Genomic DNA, 22,167 nt, shown 5'->3' on the forward strand with positions numbered 1-22,167 from the left:
CCTAATTTGTCTTTTATATTTCTCTCAATTACTAGGAAAATTTATTTACTAAAATGAGAAAATGAAGTTAGATCACTTCTAATTCTTCACAAAACCTGTAGTAAATGTTTGTTGAATTGAACAATATCCAATCTCAAAGTTCCTAGGATACAGAACCTAGACTATTGGCTTTGGAAGGGATCTTAGAATGAATAATGTCTGAGCTGGGACCAAGAGATTAAGGAATAATGGGTGCTCTTGATTCATTTTCTAGAAGAGAAAGCTGCAGGCTGAAAGAGAGAGAGGGTCAGTGCTTAACCAAATCTTGGGTACAGCCCAGGTTTCCTGAATTCCCCATTCAGCTTTCCTCTACCCCCAGGTTGCTACCTCTTCCCAGTGCCTCTAGCAGCCCCATTCTTGCTAGGCTGGTAGGGGGTCTAGGAAGAGTGGCCCATAAAGGGTGGGAGTCTAGGGCCTCCAGGGGCTGACCAGCCAGCCCATAAAACTGGCATGCCCTTTATGAATATGTTCTCAAATTTTCCCTCTTTGTATAGTTTTATAGTCTCACCCTAGTCCTTTTTTTGAAAATCAGAACTCTTCAATGGAACTAATTTGCTCACCAGACTTTCCCACTAGGTCCAAAACATGTTTAGAAAGTTCAATATTTTTAGAAATGTTCCTTCTTTGAATTTTGAAACAGGGATTTTGAAGGACTTGAACAACTGGCAGTCATGCCTTGAGATTTTCTTCTGAGGCATCCCTAGCAAATTAGGGGGGGGAAAGCATGGAAGATTTCTTATTCCTTCCTCTACTTTAGACAAGCTCTCATATGCAAGAGTTTTATCTTGCACTCTGGAGAATGGCAAAAGGGAGAACAACTGGCTGATTAGTTGCCATGAATCATTCATTATGGGTCCTATAGTGGATTGGAAACCTGGTAGTTATACAAAAAAGCTACAACTATTGATCAGGGTGTGGCACATGGGTGGGGAAACAAATACAATTATTGGGAAATACCTCAGTCTACTGACATGTGGAAGACAATTCCACCTTTCTTGAGATCTCAAGTGTTTTCTCTGTCCCTATGTTGTGCAATAGAAAGAATACTTTCCTTGCCATGTCAAGGAGGTCCCTGAAAAAAACAAAAAAAGGTCCTATATTAACCACAATATTTTGAGTATAACTTTTTTTTTTATAATAGCAAAAAAATGGAACTACAGCAAGATGTAGGTCAGTGATTTTTTTAAAAAAATGAATATATGAATATTGAAGCCAACACATTTAAGTGATTTGTCCAAGCTATATTTGAACTCACAAAGATAAGTCTTCCTAACTTCAGTCCTAGCACAATATCCACTGTGTCAGATAACTATCTAACTAAAATATTATTGAAGTCAACTAATATATTTGAGGTGACTCATAGATAAAGTGCTGGGCCTGGAGTCAGAAATACTTGAGTTCAAATTTGGCTTCAGAAGGATGTGATCCTGAACAAGTTATTTAACCTTATTTGCTTAAATTTCCTTTTTTTTTTTTTTTGGAGGGGGGGAGGAGATAAAATGAAATGGAGAAGGAAGTGGCAAACCAGTCCAGTATCTTTGCCAAGAAAATCCCAAATGGGGGCTTGAAGAATCAGAAACAATTGAAAAAAAAAAACAAAAAAACTAAGCAACAATAACAAAGCTACAATGAGGATTCTAATGAGGGGCAATGCTTAATAACTAGGAAATACAATTTTGAAAATGGAATTAAGTCTGAGAGCATTATGTAAGTAGAACTAGCCCCAGTCTATGTTTTAAACAGCTTGATGCTTGAGAAAAAGAATTTATTTTGGAGAGAAAAGTTTATTTTGACCAAGTATCTGAAAGAAGTAGAGAGGCCCAATTATAAGAAAAGAAAAGTTTGGCATCCCATTGCATTCCATTGGATGGCTTTGGCACCTTTTATACCTGCCCATGCTCCAGGTAGTTAACAGCATCTGTTTCAGTTGCCTTCATAGCCATGTCATTTGTATCAACCATTACACCAAGAAACATTTTCACATGTTTGGTTTAGACATTTCTCTAACTCACCAATGGATTTTAGGCTGTCAGTTATTCTGATAGGGTTTAGTCCATCTCCTGAGACATTTTACTGATATGTGGCTTCTATGCTTGTTATAGTTTCCTGGAGACACAAGAAAGGTAATAGATGCACATAAAAGGTGGATGAATAGCTCTGAAAAGGTGTTGGAAAGTCTTCACACTTTTTCCTAAACATTTCATACATTCTAGTCTTTCATAATAACCACAGTTGGTTGTAATATTCTCTTTTCTAAAATATAATATTCTCTGGGAGCAGATTTCTTGGGGGGGCTTCTGGAGATCGCCTTCATTTCAGCTCAAAGTAATAACCTCAAATGCAGCCAGGAATTAAAAGTCCAGATTCTTTATTGTCTCCTTCAAAATAGCCCAGTTAGTTTTTCTTAGAGCTCTTAGTTCCGACAGCTCTTGCCACTAGTCCTTTGTCTCTTCCAGCTTCAGCCTCTAGCTCCCTCTGAACCCAAAGCCTCTAGCCAGCACAAAGGTGGAATATGGAATGAATCTGCCTCTGCCTCTGACAGAGTGGGCTTGTGGGCTTCTGACTTGTGAATCTCCCAAAGTCTCTAGTGTGCTTGTCCTTTAGTGTGCTCCTCCTTATATGTGTTCTCTTAAAGGTGTGAACTCTAATGTGTGAACTCTCTTAAATATGTGAACTCTAAAGGTGTGAACTAAGTACATAAGCATTGTCTCTATCAATTCCAGTGACTAAGTACCTTGTTTCAAGTTCTGGCCCCATAACAGTTGATGTCTTTCAAAATAATTATATTTGGAAATCCCTAGTACCATTAGTATAGTTCATCATAATGTCATTTGACTGTTGATGCCAATGATTTGAATACACACATTGTGGTATGTGCATTTGAAATACAGGTTTAGAACTCAAAGAGACCTTGTATGAGTCTTTCATTTTTGGAGATAAGGAAACTAAGACCCAGAAAAACAGGTCACTTGCCCAAGGTCATAGTAGGTATTTGTGATATTTGTGGAAACGTATAGCCCAAATTTTCAGGAAGAGGTTTTCCTGCTATTTTTCTTATAATATAATTTTTATTGACTGCCTAATTATTCAAGGGATCAACTTCTGTGAAGAAGGGGTCTGCTATTCCCATCAACTACTGATTTAATGACATCCAGAAAGCAGGCAAGAAATACTAAATGAAGCACCAAGAGAAAGAGAGGCATAAGGAGGTCAATCAAACTGCCACTAAACACCACCCACTCTGAGAGAGATAGTCTAGGACCTTGATCTGCAACCAAGAACCTCAGGAATAAAGGTACCTTTCTAGACCACTAGCCTCCAGCTCAGGCCTCTATATCCATTCATTCATCCATCTATCCATTCAAGTAATCATCCTTTATGAAGATGTAATCAACAAATGTTTCTATGAGTGCTTTAACTCTAGTTTCCTTAATGGTTTTAGATACTAAAGACCTCAAAAATAAAGTTCTCATTATTAGAATCCAAATAGTTCAATACCAAAAGATAAACATGTCCCTTTGTCCCCAAGAAAAATGGCAAAGCAGATGCTCTTCCAATTTTTTTTTTAATGGCTGCACCTTAAAAGACCATGGAGTCCTTAAAGGACTCAGGTAACTTGTATCTGAAATCTCCTATATATGTTATCCTTCTTTATTAGAACTGATCTCCTTGGACCAGGAATAATAATTATTTTTTAATTGTTTAGAACAGTGCTTTGCACTTTAGTAAATGTTAAAAATGGTTTTTTATTCATTAATTTGCTTATTCATTTGCTTTAAACTAAATGTATTCACATTGGAGGGAGTTGTGGTTCTGAGAAGATGGGAACCCACAGGATATCTTTAATAAGGGGATAACTTTATCCTGAGGATTCACCTTTGTTTTTTTTTTTTAATTTTTTTTATTTAATAATTACATTATATTGACACTCGTTTCTGTTCCGATTTTTCCCCCCCCTCCCTCCACCCCCTCCCCTAGATGGCAAGCAGTCCTTTATATGTTGGATATGTTGCAGTATATCCTAGATACAATATATGTTTGCAGAACCGAACAGTTCTCTTGTTGCGTAGGGAGAATTGGATTCAGAAGGTATAAATAATCCGGGAAGAAAAACAAAAATGCAGATAGTTCACATTCGTTTCCCAGTGTTCTTTCTTTGGGTGTAGCTGCTTTTGTCCGTCATTTATCAAATGAAACTCAGGTCTCTTTGTCAAAGAAATCCACTTCCATCAAAATATGTCCTCATACAATATCGTTGTCGAAGTGTATAATGATCTCCTGGTTCTGCTCATTTCACTTAGCATCAGTTCATGTAAGTCTCGCCAGTCCTCTCTGTATTCATCCTGCTGGTCATTTCTTACAGAACAATAATATTCCATAACATTCATATACCACAATTTATCCAGCCATTCTCCAATTGATGGGCAGAGGATTCACCTTTGAAATGTGGAGTGTCTCTAATTGGGACTTCATAAGACAGAGATATTTTCATTGAAGGCATTAATTCTAAAAAAAAAAAAAACACATTTATTGAATTAAATAACTCCCATGCTTCTACTACATTCTGATATACATTCTGATATAGTGGTGCTATAGATTCTTTAAAGTTATGCAAAGGTGGAGGAACTTTGAATATGAACCTAGTGATTAATTATTTCTCTTCCTTCTCCTCCTCCTCCTCCTCCTCCTCTTCCTCCTCCTCCTCCTCCTTCTCCTCCTCCTCTTCTTCCTCTTCTTCCTCCTCCTCCTCCTTCTCCTCCTCCTCTTCCTTCTCCTCCTCTTCTTTCTTGTTCTTGTTCTTGCTTTTCTTGTTCTTCTTCTGCTGCTGCTAACTTAATTAAAGGCTACCCAATTCCATATAGAGAAGACCTACTACCAAGTGGATGGATTTTTTCCTACAGTTAAGTCATAAGGGCTGTCATTAAGTTGCAGACCTGAGTCATTGAAGGAAGTTTCCAAAACAATGGAATCATGGGTCCTTGAAGTATAATTCAATTCATTAGGTATATGATGTGCTTCTATTATGTGCAAAAGATGGTACTGATAGACAAATAATAAAATATGTGGCTTAATTATATGCTACAAATTCTTTTTTTTTTTTGGAGGGGGAAAGACCTATAATTTTCAGTATAGAAAGCTCTGATGAATAACTTTTCTACACCTATGCAGATTAGAAACTTTTACTTCTAGACATATTCTTAGATAGATAAGGTCAGTGAGGTAAATGTCTAGTTTTGTTTACATAGTTAGTGTGGATCAAGGAAAAATCTGACCTTAGGCCTTTTTGATTCCAAAGCTAGCTCTCTATCTCATACAGTACTCATCTTGGAGTCACAAAGATCTCATTTCAAATCTCACTTTTGTCTATGTGACCTGGGGAAGTTATTCAACCTCTATCTGCCTCAGTTTTTTCTGTATTTAAAATGGGAAGGATAATTGTACCTGATTTACAGGGGAGTTGTAAGTATTAAATGAGATAATATTTGTTAAGTGCTTCACAAATTTTAAAGTATAATATAAATGCTACCTGCTATATTATCATTCTATGCAACAGTTTATATAATAGAAAATATTGGGTTTTATAATTCATGAAGTCAGAGTAGAGAAATGTTATGGGCCAGAACTCTGTACTTAAAACAAAGATTCTTACAAGGTGCTAATTCAGTAGAATTGATGATACAATGGTTATCTAGTTTATCATGGTGATTAATAGTTCTCTAAGTTCAGTATGACAGATTTAATTTTACAACAAATAATGGTTTCCTAGTGATATAATGATTGATTTATACTCAAAATAAAGCATATAAAGCTGTGACAAAGTCAGCCAGAGTGAGAGCCATAGACAGACTCAGAAAGGCCAGACACAGACTTGGAAGGGATCCAGAAACACATTCATTCCATCTTCGGTTAGGCTTTTGGTGGCTCTCCTGGGGGACCAAGAGGCTCAGAGATAGAGCCAGAGAAGACAAGAGGACTGGAGTCGGGAGTTCAAGCTATTGGAGCCAAAGAGAGACAGATTCAATCACACCACTGTGGGGGGGTGGCCTCCTGCACTTCCCCCACTGAGACCAAGGATGGTCTGGAAGGCTCTAAGAAAACAATTCAGGACCCAGGCAAGCAAACTACATTGTGAAGGAAAAAATAAAGATTTTGGACTTTAACACCTGGCTGTTCTTGTGGTGATTACTCTACTGAAAAGAAGCCTGCTCTAAGATCTCCAGAAAACTAACAAAGAACATCACAGAGAAATGTAACAATCACAAAATAACATGAATCTCTCAGGTTGGTAGATCTTTTTATTTTGGAACCAGGTTTATGTTTTCCTTGATTTAGGGGTACTTTAAATGAGGAACACTCTCCTGGTATAGAGAGCACAAGTGTATGGGTTTGTTTATAATCCTGATTCCCAAGGAGCTTCAACAAGTATTAATTGACTACACTTACAGCAGTCATAGTACACATAAGGTTACCTGTTCTTTTGTGTTTCTAGTAGTAATTGGGCAGGGGCTAAAATTTCAGCATGCTATGACATTTTCTCAAAAATAAAAAAAAATAGACAAAATAATGTGAGTTCAGAGGGAAACCACAAGAATGACAAAAGTGGCAATTGTGAGATGTAAGACAAAAGGTTAGAAGAGCTGGAAGTTTTAAGTCTAGAGAAAAGAAGGCTAAAGGGAATTGTGATAACTTTCTACAAATATGTTAAGAGATGTAAAGGATGTAACAAAGAGAAGAGGGACCAATTTTCATTAGTCAATGAGAGAAAAAGAGGAAGTAATGGGCTCACTTAAACTGCATTGGAGAAATTTTTTGGTTAAGTATAAAGAAAATTGTATGACTCTGAGAACAATTTAGCAATGGTGTAAATTGTCAGGGGAAATCGGAAAATCACCTTTGCTGATGCTACTCAGAGTAGCACTTGACATCCATCCAACAGAGATAAATTAGGAATAATAAAGTCAATTCTGCCATGGTACTAGGAAGTGGAATAGACAATTCAAGAGAGACTATCACTAGACTTTTCCCGTACAATAATAGATTTAGTAGGAATATTAGATTTTAAAATATTCAGAGCCAAAGTAGGGGATATAAGTAGCCTGAAAATAAGACAAACTTAAAATGTTATGGCATTTTTTTTTGTTATGTCCTAATTCATTTAGAGAGTAATTGACAAGTGAATTGTTAAATTGTCAAATAGGGCAGTTTGGGTAATATATCTGGTTCTAGGGAAACAAAACAAGACAAAACTATTTGACTTTGTAATTAGGAATAAATAAAAAGTACTAAATTTCCTTTCCCCATCTAGTCCATTGAAAGGACAAAGGACAATTAAACAACAGGTATGCACTGATATGCATAATTAAAATAAATTTGATATGTATAAATGCAGATATTTAGGATTTCTGAATTAGGGAGCATATTTGGTTTACTTTGCTTTTCAGAGTTTTTCAGGAGTCTCAGCTGAGTTTTTCAGGCATTATTAGACATATGACTATGATTCTCTGTGTATCTTTTTTCATATGTATAGTTAGCATGGGAATTGGATAAGGATCAATATATAATTTCAATAACATAGGGGATTTCTTGGAAGAACTTCCCCAAACCAGGTTGGCACATTCTTTGAAACTTAGAGTATTAAAAAAGTTACCTAGAACAATGAGAAATTAAATGACTCTCCCAATATCATACACATCTTTCTGACTTTGAAATCAGTTCCCTCCCAATTACTTCAGGTTGTCTTTTATTTAACCTATGAAATAACAACCAAATTATAAATCTTTGTTCCTTTATCTTATCACTGCAATCTACCCATTTTTTTTTTTTACAACATTATCCCTTGCACTCACTTCTGTTCCAACTTTTCCCCTCCCTACTCCCTTCCCCAGATGGCAAGCAATCCTATACATGTTAAATATGTTACAGAATATCATAGATACAATAAATGTGTACAGAATTGAACAGTTCTCTTGTTGCACAGGAAGAACTGGATTCAGAAGGTAAAAATAACCCAGGAAGAAAAACAAAAATGCATTCATTTCCCAGTGTTCTTTCTTTGGGTGTACTGCTTGTGTTCATCACTGATCAACTGAAACTGAGTTAGATCTTCTATTTGTTGAAGAAATCCACTTCCATCAGAATATATCCTCAAACAGTATCGTTGTTGATGCATATACTGATTTCCTAGTTCTGCTCATTTCACTTAGCATTAGTTCATGTAAATCTCTCCAAGCCTCTCTATATTCATCCTGCTGGTCATTTCTTAAAGAACAATAATATTCTATAACATTCATATACCACAATTTATCTAACCATTCTCTAATTGATGGGCATTCATTCATTTTCTAGTTTCTAGCCACTACAAACAGGGCTGCCACAAACATTTTGGCACATACAGGTCTCTTTTCCTTCTTTAGTAAAAGGGTATATGTATACATACACATAGGGGGTATAAGCCCAGTAGTAGCATTGCTGGATCAAAGGGTATGCACAGTTTGATAATTTTTGGGGCATAATTCCAGATTGCTCTCCAGAATGGTTGGATTCTTTCACAACTCCCCCAACAATGGATCAATGTCCCAGTTTTCTCACATCCTTTACAACATTCATCATTATTTTTTCCTGTCATTTTAGCCAATCTGACAGGTATGTAGTGGTATCTCAGAGTTGTGTTAATTTGCATTTCTCTGATCAATAGTAATTTGTAACATTCTTTCATATGAGTGGAAATAGTTTCAATTTCATCATCTGAAAATTGTCTGTTCATATCCTTTGACCCTTTATCAATTGGAGAATGGTTTGATTTCTTATAAATTAGAGTCAATTCTCTGTATATTTTGGAAATGAGGCCTTTATCAGAACCTTTAACTGTGAAATGTTTTCCCAGTTTGTTGCATCCCTTTTAATCTTGTTTGCATAAGTTTTGTTTGTACAAAGGGTTTTTAATTTGATGTAATCAAAATTTTCTATTTTGTGATCAATAATGATCTCAAGTTCACAAATTTCTTTTTCCTCCACAAGTCTGAGAGGTAAACTATCCTATGTTCCTCTAATTTATTTATAATCTCATTCTTTATGCCTAAAATATGGACCCATTTTGATCTTATCTTGGTATACGGTGTCAAGTGTGGGTCCATGCCTAATTTCTGCCATATTAATTTCCAATTTTCCTAGGAGTTTTTGTCAAATAATAAATTCTTATCCCCAAAGTTGGGATTTTTGGGTTTGTCAAACACTAGATTGCTATAGTTGACTATTCTGTCTTGTGAACCTAACCTGTTCCACTGATCAACTAATCTATTTCTTAGCCAATACCAAATGGTTTTGATGACTGCTGCTTTGTAATATAGTTTTAGATCAGGTACAGCTAGGCCACCTTCATTTGATTTTTTTCAATTAATTCCCTTGAGAGTCTCGATCTTTTGTTCTTCCATATGAATTTTGTTGTTATTTTTTTCTAGATCATTAAAATTTTTTGGGGAGTCTGATTGGTATAGCACTAAATAAATAGATTAGTTTAGGGAGTATTGTCATCTTTAATATATTTGCTCACCCAATCCAAGAGCATTTAATATTTTTCCAATTGTTTAAATATGGCTTTATTTTTGTGGAAAGTTTTTTGTAATTTTGCTCATGTAGTTCCTGATTTTCCTTTGGTAGATATATTCTCAAATATTTTATGCTGTCGACAGTTATTCTGAATGGAATTTCTCTTTGTATCTCTTGCTGTTGGATTTTGTTGGTGATGTATAAAAATGCTGAGCATTTATGTGGATTTATTTTGTATCCTGCAACTTTGCTAAAGTTATGAATTATTTCTACTAGCTTTTTAATAGAATCTCTGGGGTTCTCTAAGTATACCATCATAGCATCTGCAAAGAGTGATAGTTTGGTTTCCTCATTACCTACTCTAATTCCTCTAATCTCTTTCTCGACTCTTATTGCTGAGGCTAGTGTATCTAATACAATGTTGAATAATAATGGTGATAGTGGGCAACCTTGTTTCATTCCTGATCTTACTGGGAAAAGTTCCAGTTTTTTCCCATTGTATATGAGGCTTACTGACAGTTTTAAATATATACTCTTGACTATTTTAAGGAAAAGTCCATTTATTCCTATCCTGTCAAGTGTTTTTATTAGGAATGGATGTTGGATTTTATCAAACACTTTTGCTGCATCTATTGAGATAATCATATGGTTTTTGTTATTTTGGTTATTGATATCAATAATTATGCTAATAGTTTCCCTAATATTGAACCAGCCCTGCATTCCTGGTATAAATCCTACTTGGTCATAATGTATTATCCTGGGGATGATTTTCTGTAATCTTTTTGCTAAAATTTTATTTAAGATTTTAGCATCAATATTCATTAGGGAGATTGGTCTATAATTTTCTTTCTCTGTTTTCAACCTATCTGGTTTAGGTATCAGTACCATGTCTGTATCATAAAAGGAATTTGGTAGGACTCCTTCAATCCCTCTTTTTTTCAAATAGTTTATATAGCATTGGAGTTAATTGTTCTTTAAATGTTTGGTAGAATTCACATGTAAATGCATCTGGTCCTGATGATTTTTTCTTAAGGAGTTGGTTAAAAGCTTGCTCTAGTTCTCTTTCTAAAATGGGACTATTTAGTCTATTTAATTCTTTTCTGTTAATCTGGGCAAGCTATATTTTTGAAGGTATTCTTCCATTTCATTTAAGTTATCAAATATATTGGCATAAAGTTGGGCAAAGTAGCTCCTGATTATTACTCTAATTTCCTCTTCATTCATGGCAAGTTCTCCCTTTTCATTTTTAAGACTAACAATTTGATTTTCCTCTTTCCTTTTTTTAATCAGATTTACTAAGGGTTTGTCTATTTTGTTGGCTTTTTCATAGAACCAACTCTTAGTTTTATTAATTAATTAAATGGTTTTTTTACATTCAATTTTATTGATCTCTCCTTTTATTTTTAGAACTTCAAGTTTAGTCTTTGACTGGGGGGTTTTAATTTGTTCCTTTTCTAGCATTTTTAGTTGCAAGCCCAATTCATTGACCTTCTCTTTCCCTATTTTATGCAAGTAGGCTTCTAGAGATATGAAATTTCCCCTTATTACCGCGTTGGCTGCATCCCACACAGTTTGGTATGATGTCTCATTTATTGTCATTTTCTTGGGTGAAGTTATTAATTATGTCTATGATTTGCTGTTTCACTCAATCATTCTTTTGTATGAGATTATTTAGTTTCCAATTATTTTTTGGTCTATTTTCCCTTAGCTTTATATTGAATGTAATTTCTATTGCATCATGGTCTGAAAAGGATGCATTTACTATTTCTATCTTATTACATTTGAGTTTTAGGTTTTTATGTCCTAATATATGGTCAACTTTTGTATAGGTTCCATGAAATGCTGAGGAGAAAGTGTACTCCTTTCTGTCTCCATTTCATTTTCTCCAGAGATCTATCATATCTAACTTTTTTAGTATTCTATTTACCTCTTTGATTTCTTTCTTATTTATTTTGTGGTTTGATTTATCTAATTCTGAGAATGCAAGGTTGAGATCTCCCACTATTATAGTTTTGCTGTCTCTTTCTTCTTGCAGCTCTCTTAATTTCTCTTTTAAGAATTTAGATTCTACATCACTTGGAACATATATGTTTACTATTGATATCACTTCATTTAGCAAGCTATAGTGCCCTTCCTTATCTCTTTTAATTAGATCAATTTTTGCTTTTGCTTGATCTGAGATCAGGATGGGTATCCCTGCTTTTTTTTTTTACTTTATCTGAAGCATAGTAGATTCTGCTCCAACCTTTTACCTATACTCTGTATGTATCTCCCTGCTTCAGGTGTGTTTCCTGTAAACAACATATTGTAGGATTCTGGCTTTTAATCCATTCTACTAACTGCTTCCTCTTTATGGGGGAGTTTACCCTATTCACATTTATGGTTAAAATTACCAATTCTGTATTACTTGCCATCTTGTTAACCCTTGTTTATGCTTTTCTCCCTCCCTTCCCCCTTACTCCACTCCCCAGTATTAAACTTGTGAGCACCATTTGCTTCTCACAGTCCTCCCTTTTTACCCTCTCCCCATTTAGAATTCCTCCCCCATCTTACTCCTTTTCCTCACAATTTCTGTATTCCTTTCCACTTAGCTTATTCCTTCCCTTTTCACTTTTACCTTCCCACTTTTCAATGAGGTGGGAGAAGTTTCACCATAAATCATATTTATGTTTAATAACAACAACAATAATAATATTAATAAATAATAAATTAATAATAATAATGATAAATAAAAATAATAAATAAACATATTTATGTTTAAAAATTTTCTCTTTAAGCCAATTCTGATGGCATAAGATACACACTATATTTATCCCCCTCCATTCTTTCTCTCAGATTTAATAGGTTTCCTTTGCCTCTTCATGAGATGTAGTACTCCCACTTTAACCTTTTTCTGGTATAATTTCCTTTCTACCTCTAGTTTCTAGAACTAGGTATACATGTATTTTTATATATCTTTATAGCAGAAATATAGTTCCCAAGATTTCTTTTTACCTTTTTAGGTTTCTCTTGAGTTCTATATTTGTAGATCAAACTTTTTGTTAAGTTCTGTTTTTTTCATCAAAAATAGTGAAATTCACTTATTTCATTGAATGTCCATCTTCTTCCCTGGAAAAAGATGCTCATTTTGGCTGGGTAAGTTATTTTTAGTTGCATACCAAATTCCTTAGCTTTTTGAAATGTCATATTCCGGGCCCTTTGATCCTTTAATGTGGATGCTGCTAGATCCTGGGAATCCTTATTGTGGCTCCTCTATATTTGAATTGATTTTTTTCTAGCCACTAGTAGTATTTTTACCTTCGTTTGATAGTTCTGGCCATTCTATCTCTTGATGTTTTGATTTTAGGATCCCTTTCAGTAGGTGATCGATGAATTCTTTCAATGTCTATTTTACTCTCTGTTTCTATGACTTTTGGGCAGTTCTCTTTGACAATTTCCTGGAAAATAGTGTCCAAGCTCTTTTTTTCATCATATTTTTTCAGGAAGTCCAATTATTCTCAGATTGTCTCTCCTAGATCTATTTTCCAGGCCTGTTGTTTTCCCAAGAAGCTATTTGACATTTTTTCCATTGTTTAATTTTTTTGTTTTGCTTGAGTGATTCTTGGTGTCTCCTTAAGTCATTCAATTCCATTTGTTTGATTCTGATTTTCAATGAAGTTATTTTCTTCACTCACTTTTAAAATATCTTTTTCGAATTGTCCAATTGCATTTTTAAGTGAGTTGTTTTGTTCTATGGCATTTTTTTTTTCCATTTTGCCAATTTTATTTTTTAGAGAGCTATTTTCTTTTTCCAGTTCATTAATTCTATTTTTCAAGGATTTGATTTCTTTATCCACTCTGTTTTTAAATGAGTGGGATGACTTCTCCAGACTCTCTTGCCAAACCTCCCTTTCCTTTTCCCATTTTTCTTCTAGCTCTCTTGTTAGAGCCTTTTTAATTTCTTCTATGAGATTCATCTGTGCTGAGAACCAGATAATATCCTCCTTTGGGGATTCATCTGGAGATAGTCTATTTTTAATCTCCTCAGGGTTTAAAGTCTGTTCTCTATCCATATAGAAGCATCAATAGTTAAGGTTCGTTTAAATTTTTTTCTCATTTTGTCAGGGAAGAATCAAAGAAGACAAACTAGCAAAAAAAGAAAAAAAACAAATGGACTCTGTTATTATTATTATTTTTTTGACTGGATGGTGTTATTGAGCTTTCTCTGTGGGGGACAACAGTGAGACACTAGCAGGACAGCAATGGCTGTGCTGGACCTGCACTCTGAGACTGAGAGTATGCTGAGACACTGTGGTGAGGTGGCCAGGTCCCCAGAGACCCTAGCTGTTTGAGATTGATTCTTCACCTCTATGTTTTTAGCTTCTCTGCTTGTCTTTTGCTGGCTTGCTACCAGGGCAAAGTTTCCAATACTGTAGCAAAGCTCTCCCTGCAGAGATGGCTGAGATTGTGCCCCACCCCACTCTGGTCTGCTCGGCTGTGAGCCTCTTGCCCTGCTCTCATTGCTGCTGCCTGCCCTCAGCCTGCACCAGATCTAAAACCATCCCTGCTCTCGAGCAAAAACAGACCTTTCCTGGTGAATTTTAAGGATGTCTTCTCTTGGTAATTATTTGCGTTTTTTTTTTTCAGTCAAGCATTAATTCCAAGACTTGTCATGAATGAATTCTGAGAGATAATGTGGAGCTTACACAGATGTGTGCCTCCTCTCCACCATCTTGGCTGGAAGTCCATTGCATATAATTCTTGAAGTTTTGTCTTGGCCTACTTTATCTCACTTGTCCTATGGGCATTTCAAAATTAAAATTCCAAAATGGAGTTCATCTTTTTTGCTTAAACCTACCCTTCCCCTAAGCTTTCTGTTTTCTGTTGATGAGATAACATGTCCAGGTAATTTGATTTTCAACCTCAGGTTTATTAAAAATAATAACAAAAGAAAAAAAAACTTTTTCTCTTCTCCTTTTCAGGTTCAATGAGTCCATGATCAAATTTATAGGTCTCATTTCTGCTTATTTAATCCTTTATCTTTGGAGGTAGAACACATTCTTCATAACCACTTCTCTAGAACTGTGGTTGGTCATTACATTAATAGAGTTCCTAAATCTTTCAAATTTGTCCATTTTTACAATGTTGTTTTCAATATAGAGATTATTCTAATGGTGCTCTGCTTCAATTCATCCAAATCTCCATCCCCCCATTTTCTCTGAAAGCATCTCTTTTGTCATTTTTTATAGCATAATAATAGTTCATTATATCCATTTACCATAATTTCTCCATCTATTCCCTAATTGGTAGGAATCTTCCTAGCTTACAAAAAATATATATCCTTTTTTATTCTCCTTTCCAACTAAACTATCCTTTGTAACAAATATTTCAATAGAAAAAAAGGAAAAATAAATTTTCTACAATTTTCTACTATTCCTTTTCCACTTCTTTTTGAATCCAAGGTCAAGCCAATTAAAAAAAAAAACAACATATATCATCATTCTACATATATTTGAAGATAGTGATCATCCCTTTCCTAAGTCTTCTGTTCTTTGGTGGAATATCTTTGAGTCCTTTACCCAATCCTTTTGTGGTGTGGCTTCCAAAACTTTCATTTTCCTGGGTGAACTATTTTCTTATTATTTTATCCACATTTGGCAAGGCAGTCCTCAGTAAGAAGAAATACAAGGAAAACCATTCAAGAATTTAGCACCAGGGAAGAGTAAGCAGTTGATAATCCAGCAGATCAGCTGGTATCCCAAAGGAAAGAAATTGAATAGTAGGCAACAGTGGTGGAGATTTAGGAAATCTGGGAGTAATGGAGACAATTCAAAGATCTTTGTCATAAAGACTGAATTTGTATTAAACCTAGGATAGATTGGTTAAAACAACACTAGCCACATTTTAAGTTGCAGAGCTCATAAACTCATAACATTCTTCTCTGATAATGATATGCTTTCTTAAATCATACATAGATGGCAAAGTATATAGAATACAGGTCTTAAAAGTCTGGAAAATCTGAGTTCAAATTCAGTCTCAGATTCTTACTAGCAATTTGACCTTGGGCTAGTCATTGAATCTATGTCTTAGTCAGTTTCTTTATTTGTAATTTGGTCATAATAATATCACCTGTCTATCAAGGTTGTTGTGAGAATCAAATGAGGGACTATCTATAAGCATTTTGAAACTCTTATGGCACAATAGAAATCTTAGCTTAAAAATTATGGCAGTATCTCTAGTAATCCAAAATTACAAACTAACCAGGCTAAAAGATAACATTCTAGGGGACCTTCTGATAGATCTTTTGGCATTACATGAATATTAATAGAAATACAAGGTCAAAACCAGTCATTTCTCACTTTAGCTATTTGACTGGCCCATCATTTTTCTCAGAATTTGAAAGTGTCTTTTATATGATTTCATCTATGAAAATCCTTACTTCTAATATTATGGTTTGTTCATACCTACCATGTGCCTTTCCCATTGCCCTTTAGATGATTCTCCATTTTTATTCTTCAGAGTCTCTGTAATTACATAGATTACAACTATATATCACCAGAAAAATGTTATATGAGGGTCCATATTCTCTAAATGTTCTCTAGCTCTGGACTCACATGGCCTGAAATTAATCCTGGGAGTTAAGGTTGGAGTGGAGGAACCAGACCACATACATAATGAGTCCTCCTTTTCCTCATCTATCTGGATAATTATGTAATGCTTGCAGGATAAATTCATGGAAACATTTTAAAACATGACATGCATAGTTGACACATAAGATATCTTCAGTTTGTAGCAGCCCTGTTTGTAGTGGCTAGAAACTGGAAAATGAATGGATGCCCATCAATTGGAGAATGGCTGGGTAAATTGTGGTATATGAATGTTATGGAATATTATTGCTCTGTAAGGAATGACCAGCAGGATGAATACAGAGAGGCTTGGAGAGACCTACATGGACTAATGCTAAGTGAGATGAGCAGAACCAGGAGATCATTATACACTTCGACAACGATATTGTATGAGGATGTATTCTGATGGAAGTGGATTTCTATGACAAAGAGACCTAACTGAGTTTCAAGAGATAAATAATGGACAGAAACAGCTACACCCAAAGAAGGAACACTGGGAAACGAATGTGAACTATTTGCATTTTTGATTTTCTTCCCGAGTTATTTTTACTTTCTGAATCCAATTCTCCCTGTGCAACAGGAGAACTGTTGGGTTCTGCAAATATGTATTGTATCTAGGCTATACTGCAACATATTTAACATATATAGGAATGCTTGCCATCTTGGGGGGGGGGGTGGAGGGAGGGAGGGGAAAAAAACGAAACATAAGTGAGTGCAAGGGATAATGTTGTAAAAAATTACCCTGGCATGGATTCTGTCAATACAAAGTTATTATTAAATAAAATAAAATTTAAATTAAAAAAAGAAACTAATAAAAAAAAACATAAGATATCTTCAAAACATGTATAAGAGGGAGTCCTCTAAAGAAGTCCATTGTGCAGTACAGATATGAAACAGAGGGCAGTGATCTATTTATTCCACTAGAGAAAATACTTGAAACATGAAAGACTCATAAGTGTACATTCCAAATCACAGAAACATGAAGCAATAATCTATCAGATACATACTCTCCCAGAAAGTATAACTTCTTTATAGGATTATAAGAAAATGCATTCCATAAGGACAACTATATGGTACAGTGGATAGAGCACCAGCCTTGAAGTCAGGAGAACCTGAGTTCAAATCTGGCCTTAGATACTTGACACTTCCTAGCTGTGTAACCCTGGGCAAGTCACTTAATCCCAATTGCCTCGGCAAAAAAAAAAAAGAAAAGAAAAGAAAAGAAAATACATTCCACTTTTATTTCAAACCCGTTTTGTCTTATTAGCTCATAAGGTCCAAAATCTTCCTTCATGAATTGAATTCTTTTAATCTTTTAGACTATTAAAATTTTCTTTAAAATTAAATTTAACAATTTGAAAATTAAATTTAATAATCTCAAATGTCTCACAAGTCCAGGTCACATACTAAGGACTTAATAAATGTTTATTGAATGAATGAGAATTATTTATATTCTCTTGTTGTCTTCAAATTTTTAAAAGCAAGGCAATCCAGCATTTTTCTTTTTTTCAGTTTAGCTGATTTAAACATTATATCCATATTACATTTTTTGTTTTTATATTGTTATTTAATATTTCAACTGTGAAAATTCTCTTGTAACAAAGTGAAATGATTAAATAAAATTAGTAACTTTAAAAGTTCATGCAACATTTTATATCTGTACTACTCCTATACTTCTCTATTAAAATAAACAACACAGAAACTTATTTGTTTTCTTTCCTTCACATTCCCACATTAGTAAAGAATAGAAGAGAAAAGAAAGAAAAGAAAGCAAATTTCTTGTATGACTTGAATAATTTCTCTTCTTTTAAATATGTATTTCCTTGCGTGCCACATCTTTCTATGTGGCCAGATAATGTTTACAAGATGAAGCTGCCTCCTTGTGATGATAGATTTAAATTGGTTTAATGTTCTTAGAAAATGACCATTGTTTAGATATCTGAACACTTTTTCCTGTCTTATAATTGAATACTATTCTTGAATTTTGCTCTAAGAACTAAGGTGTCTGACTAAACATGGCCCTCTCATTTAGAAATAACTCCCATATTAGCAACTAGATATTTCCTGTCTTTTAAAATATAACTTATTTGTGTATGAGTGAATGAAGAGAGGGGGGAGGAAGGGAAGAAAGGAAAGAAAGAGACAAAGACAGAGAGATAAAGGGGGGAAGGAGGGGAGGGAGAAAGAGAGAGGGGGGAGAGAGAAAGAGAGAGAGACAGAGAGATAGAAAGAGGAAGAGAGGGAAAGAGAGGAAGAGAAGGAGAAAAAAGGAGATAAAGGGAGAGTGAGACAGAGAGACAGAGAGAGAGAAAGGTTTTTTCATGCTTATTAGGGCCAAGGTGTCATGACTCCCTTTACTTTTTTCTTTTTTTTCCCTCCCACACTCTACTTTAGCATTGGCTACCATTAGACACAAATAGGTGGTTCACACACACACACACACACACACACACACACACACATATATAATTATTCTATACATACTTCTATTTATCAGTTCTTTTTTTTCTAGATATAGATAGCATCTTTCCTCTCTTGTCCTTTATAGCTAATTTGAATATTTATAATAGACAAAAATAACTTGTTCAAAGTCATTCTTAAAATAATATTGCTGTTACTGTATACAATGTTCTCTTGATTCTGTTCTTTTCACTCTTCATTATTTTGTTCAAACATGACTTCCTTTTCAAAGAAAATTTTCATGATATGTATTATGAATCTTCTATATAATCTACAAGCCTATGAATATCACATTTCTTATTCTTAAACAATTTTTTCCCAAAATTTTTCTTTTAGGATCTTTTGCTTTGTCTACCTTTACACTGCCATTACTGAGTACCAAGATTTTTTTTTTTTTTTTTAGTTTTCTGCTTGTGTTAGATAACACTTTTTTACTAAAGCTTTTTATTTACAAAGCATATGAATGGCTAATTTCCTCAACATTGAACCTTGCATAACTTTTTGTTGAAAATTTCCCTTTCTTCCCCCTACCTCATCCCCTATCTGGCAGGTAGTCCAATACATGTTAAATATGTTGAAATACATGTTAGATCCAATATATGTATACATATTTATATAGTTATGTAGTAGCACAAGAAAAATCAGATCAAGAAGAAAGAAAAAGGAAAAAACTGAGGAAAAAAAAACCAAAATTCAAGCAAATAACAGCAGAGAGAGTGAGAATGCTATGTTGTGTTCCACCCTCTCTTCCCATGGTTCTCTCTCTGAGTGTAGATGGTTCTCTTCATCACTGCATAAATGGAGCTTGTTTGAATAATCTCATTGTTGAAGAGATCCACGTCTGTCAGAATTGATCATCATATAGTCTTGTTGTTGCCATGTATAATGATCTCCTGGTTCTGTTCATTTCACTTTGCATCAGTTCATGGAAGTCTCTCCAAATCTCTCTGAAATCATCCTGCTGGTATTTCTTACAGAACATAGCATTCATATACCATAATTTATTCAGCCATTCTCCAATTGATGGGCATCCATTCAATTTCCAGTTTCTTGCCACCTCAAAGAGGGCTGCCACAAAATTTTTGCACATGTGGGTCCCTTTCCCTCTTTTAAGATCTTTTTGGGATATAATCCTGGTAGAAACACTGCTGGATCAAAGGGTATGCACAACTTGAAAACTTTTTGACCATAGTCCCAAACTACTCTCCAGAAGAGTTGGATCTGTTCACAGTTCCACCAACAATGTAGCAGTGTCCCAATTTTCCCACATTCCCTCCAACATTTGTGATTATCTTTTCCTGTCATCTTAGCCAATCTGACAGATGTATAGTGATATCTCAGAGTTTTCTTAATTTGCATTTCTCTGATCAATAGTTATTTGGAGCACCTTTTCAAAATGTGGCTACAAATAGTTTCAATTTCTTCATCTAAAAATTGTCTGTTCATATCCTTTCACCATTTATCAATTAGAGAATGGCTTGAACTATTATAAATTTGAGTCAATTATATATTTTAGAAATGAGGCCATTATCAGATCCTTTGGATGTAAAAAATGTTTTCCCAATTTATTCTAATCTTGTCTACATTAGTTTTATTTGTACAAAAACTTATAATCAAAATTATCTATTTCATGATAAATAATGATCTCTAGTTCTTGAGTACCAAGATATATTTTGCTTTACTTTAGAGAGATTTCTCAACTCTTCCTCTAGTTTCTCTGTCTTCATTGCCTCTGACAGATGTTGGTGCATCAATTTCAATTCCTTCCACAGCAACAATTTGCAAATTCAAGTCTTACAAATCTTATTCCATGATAACCAAATGTCCAAGAAAATGATACTCTTTTTGTTATATTTGCATGCAAGAAAATATAAAACCTGCCAATCCATTTGTTTTCCTCTCCAGGGAGAATATGCTCCCTATTTAGCTACAACTTCTTTTTGTCTTTTCATCTCATCTATAAGGAGAATGTCAAGAGTAATGTGAATCATTTTATCCAATGGAATGTCCAGTTAATGATCAAATCTTGGATAACAATAGCTAATTGTAGTAAGCTGCTCTCTGGAAAGTAGGCATAGTGTTTGGTGGAATAATTCTCAATGTTTCTGATAGAGAAAAAACTTGTCAGAGTTTGGTCCTATGAGGATGTCTATGCCAGGATGAGGCATTAAAACAGGGCTTTGGGAGCTATTAAATTAGGACTTCTCAAATTTACCCTAAACAAGGACTCAGACTAGTAGGTAAGGATTAAATTGTCCCAGGCTTAGGAAATCAGGTAAGTCTTTTTGGTCTAATAAACTTTGGGTGAACTTACAAATCTACAATTTTTGGTCTAATCAGACATTGCTGCTCTTTCACTTAGATCTTTAAGCAAATCTAAAAATCATCTATAATGCATACTAGAGAACAAAACACAAATACAATAATTTGTTTTAGGGACACATCTTTAATTTTGCAATTGAAGTTCATCAGGAAAAGTAATCCATAAATATTTGACTTACAGAAGTAATAATACTGATTTGTTATTATTAATGTTAACATTGATTTTATTAAGTGAAGTGTATATTTGTGATTTGAAACTATTTTTCATCTTCTGAGATCTGGATGTGACCATTTGGATAGATAATAATTTCAATGTCTCTTTTCCTAAACTATTTCTTGCCACCATCACATGTGAAACCAGTAGGCTAAGGGCAGTACATAAATATACTAGGAAATCAACCTTTCATAACTAAACTTTCTAAAGATATGCTGGTTTCATTTAGAAAGCATATAGAATATATAGTGCTTAAATCTATAATTTAAATATGACAAAGTTATGTAATGATTATTATTAATATTTTTTGGTGAAAGTCATAGAGATTATGGAGTTTACGTGAAATTATTTTTATTCAAGTATAGAATTTGGATTAAAACTCTTACTCATATTAATGCAAACGTCTCTTAATTGAACCCCCTATATTCAACCTCTTTGTTCTTCAATCTATCCTTCACATGCTGATATTCACAAAATGCAACTCTGATCATTTCATTTCTTTGTTCAGGAAGATTCAGTGGCAATTAATTACCTTTGAGATAAAATACAAATTGCTCTGTCATTTAAAGTCCTTTTTCAATCTGGCTCCAAACTATTTTTTCCAAATTAGGTAGGCATTATTCCCCTATATGCACACTACATTCAAGCCAAATAAACCTATATACTGCTCTGTCTGGCCCCTGTACTGTTCCTCAGGTTTTTTTCTATGCCTTTCATCCTTTTTTTTCCTCAACTCTCTGTCTTGGAAACTTTAAGACTCAAATAAAGACACTTCTCATTCAAGAGACTTTTCCTATTCTCCCTGGTTCTTAATGGCCTTTACCATCTCAGCATATCTGTTCATATATAATTTTTATGTGCTTATTTGTGAGCATGCCTTGAGAGCAGGCACCTTGGGATCATAGATTTAAGATCAGAAGCAACCTTGGAAACCACATAGTCCAATTCCTTTTTTTTTTTTTTTTTTTTACAGATGATGAA

The sequence above is a fragment of the Antechinus flavipes genome, chromosome 6, assembly GCF_016432865.1.
Source record: "Antechinus flavipes isolate AdamAnt ecotype Samford, QLD, Australia chromosome 6, AdamAnt_v2, whole genome shotgun sequence".
Classification (NCBI taxonomy): Eukaryota; Metazoa; Chordata; class Mammalia; order Dasyuromorphia; family Dasyuridae; genus Antechinus; species Antechinus flavipes.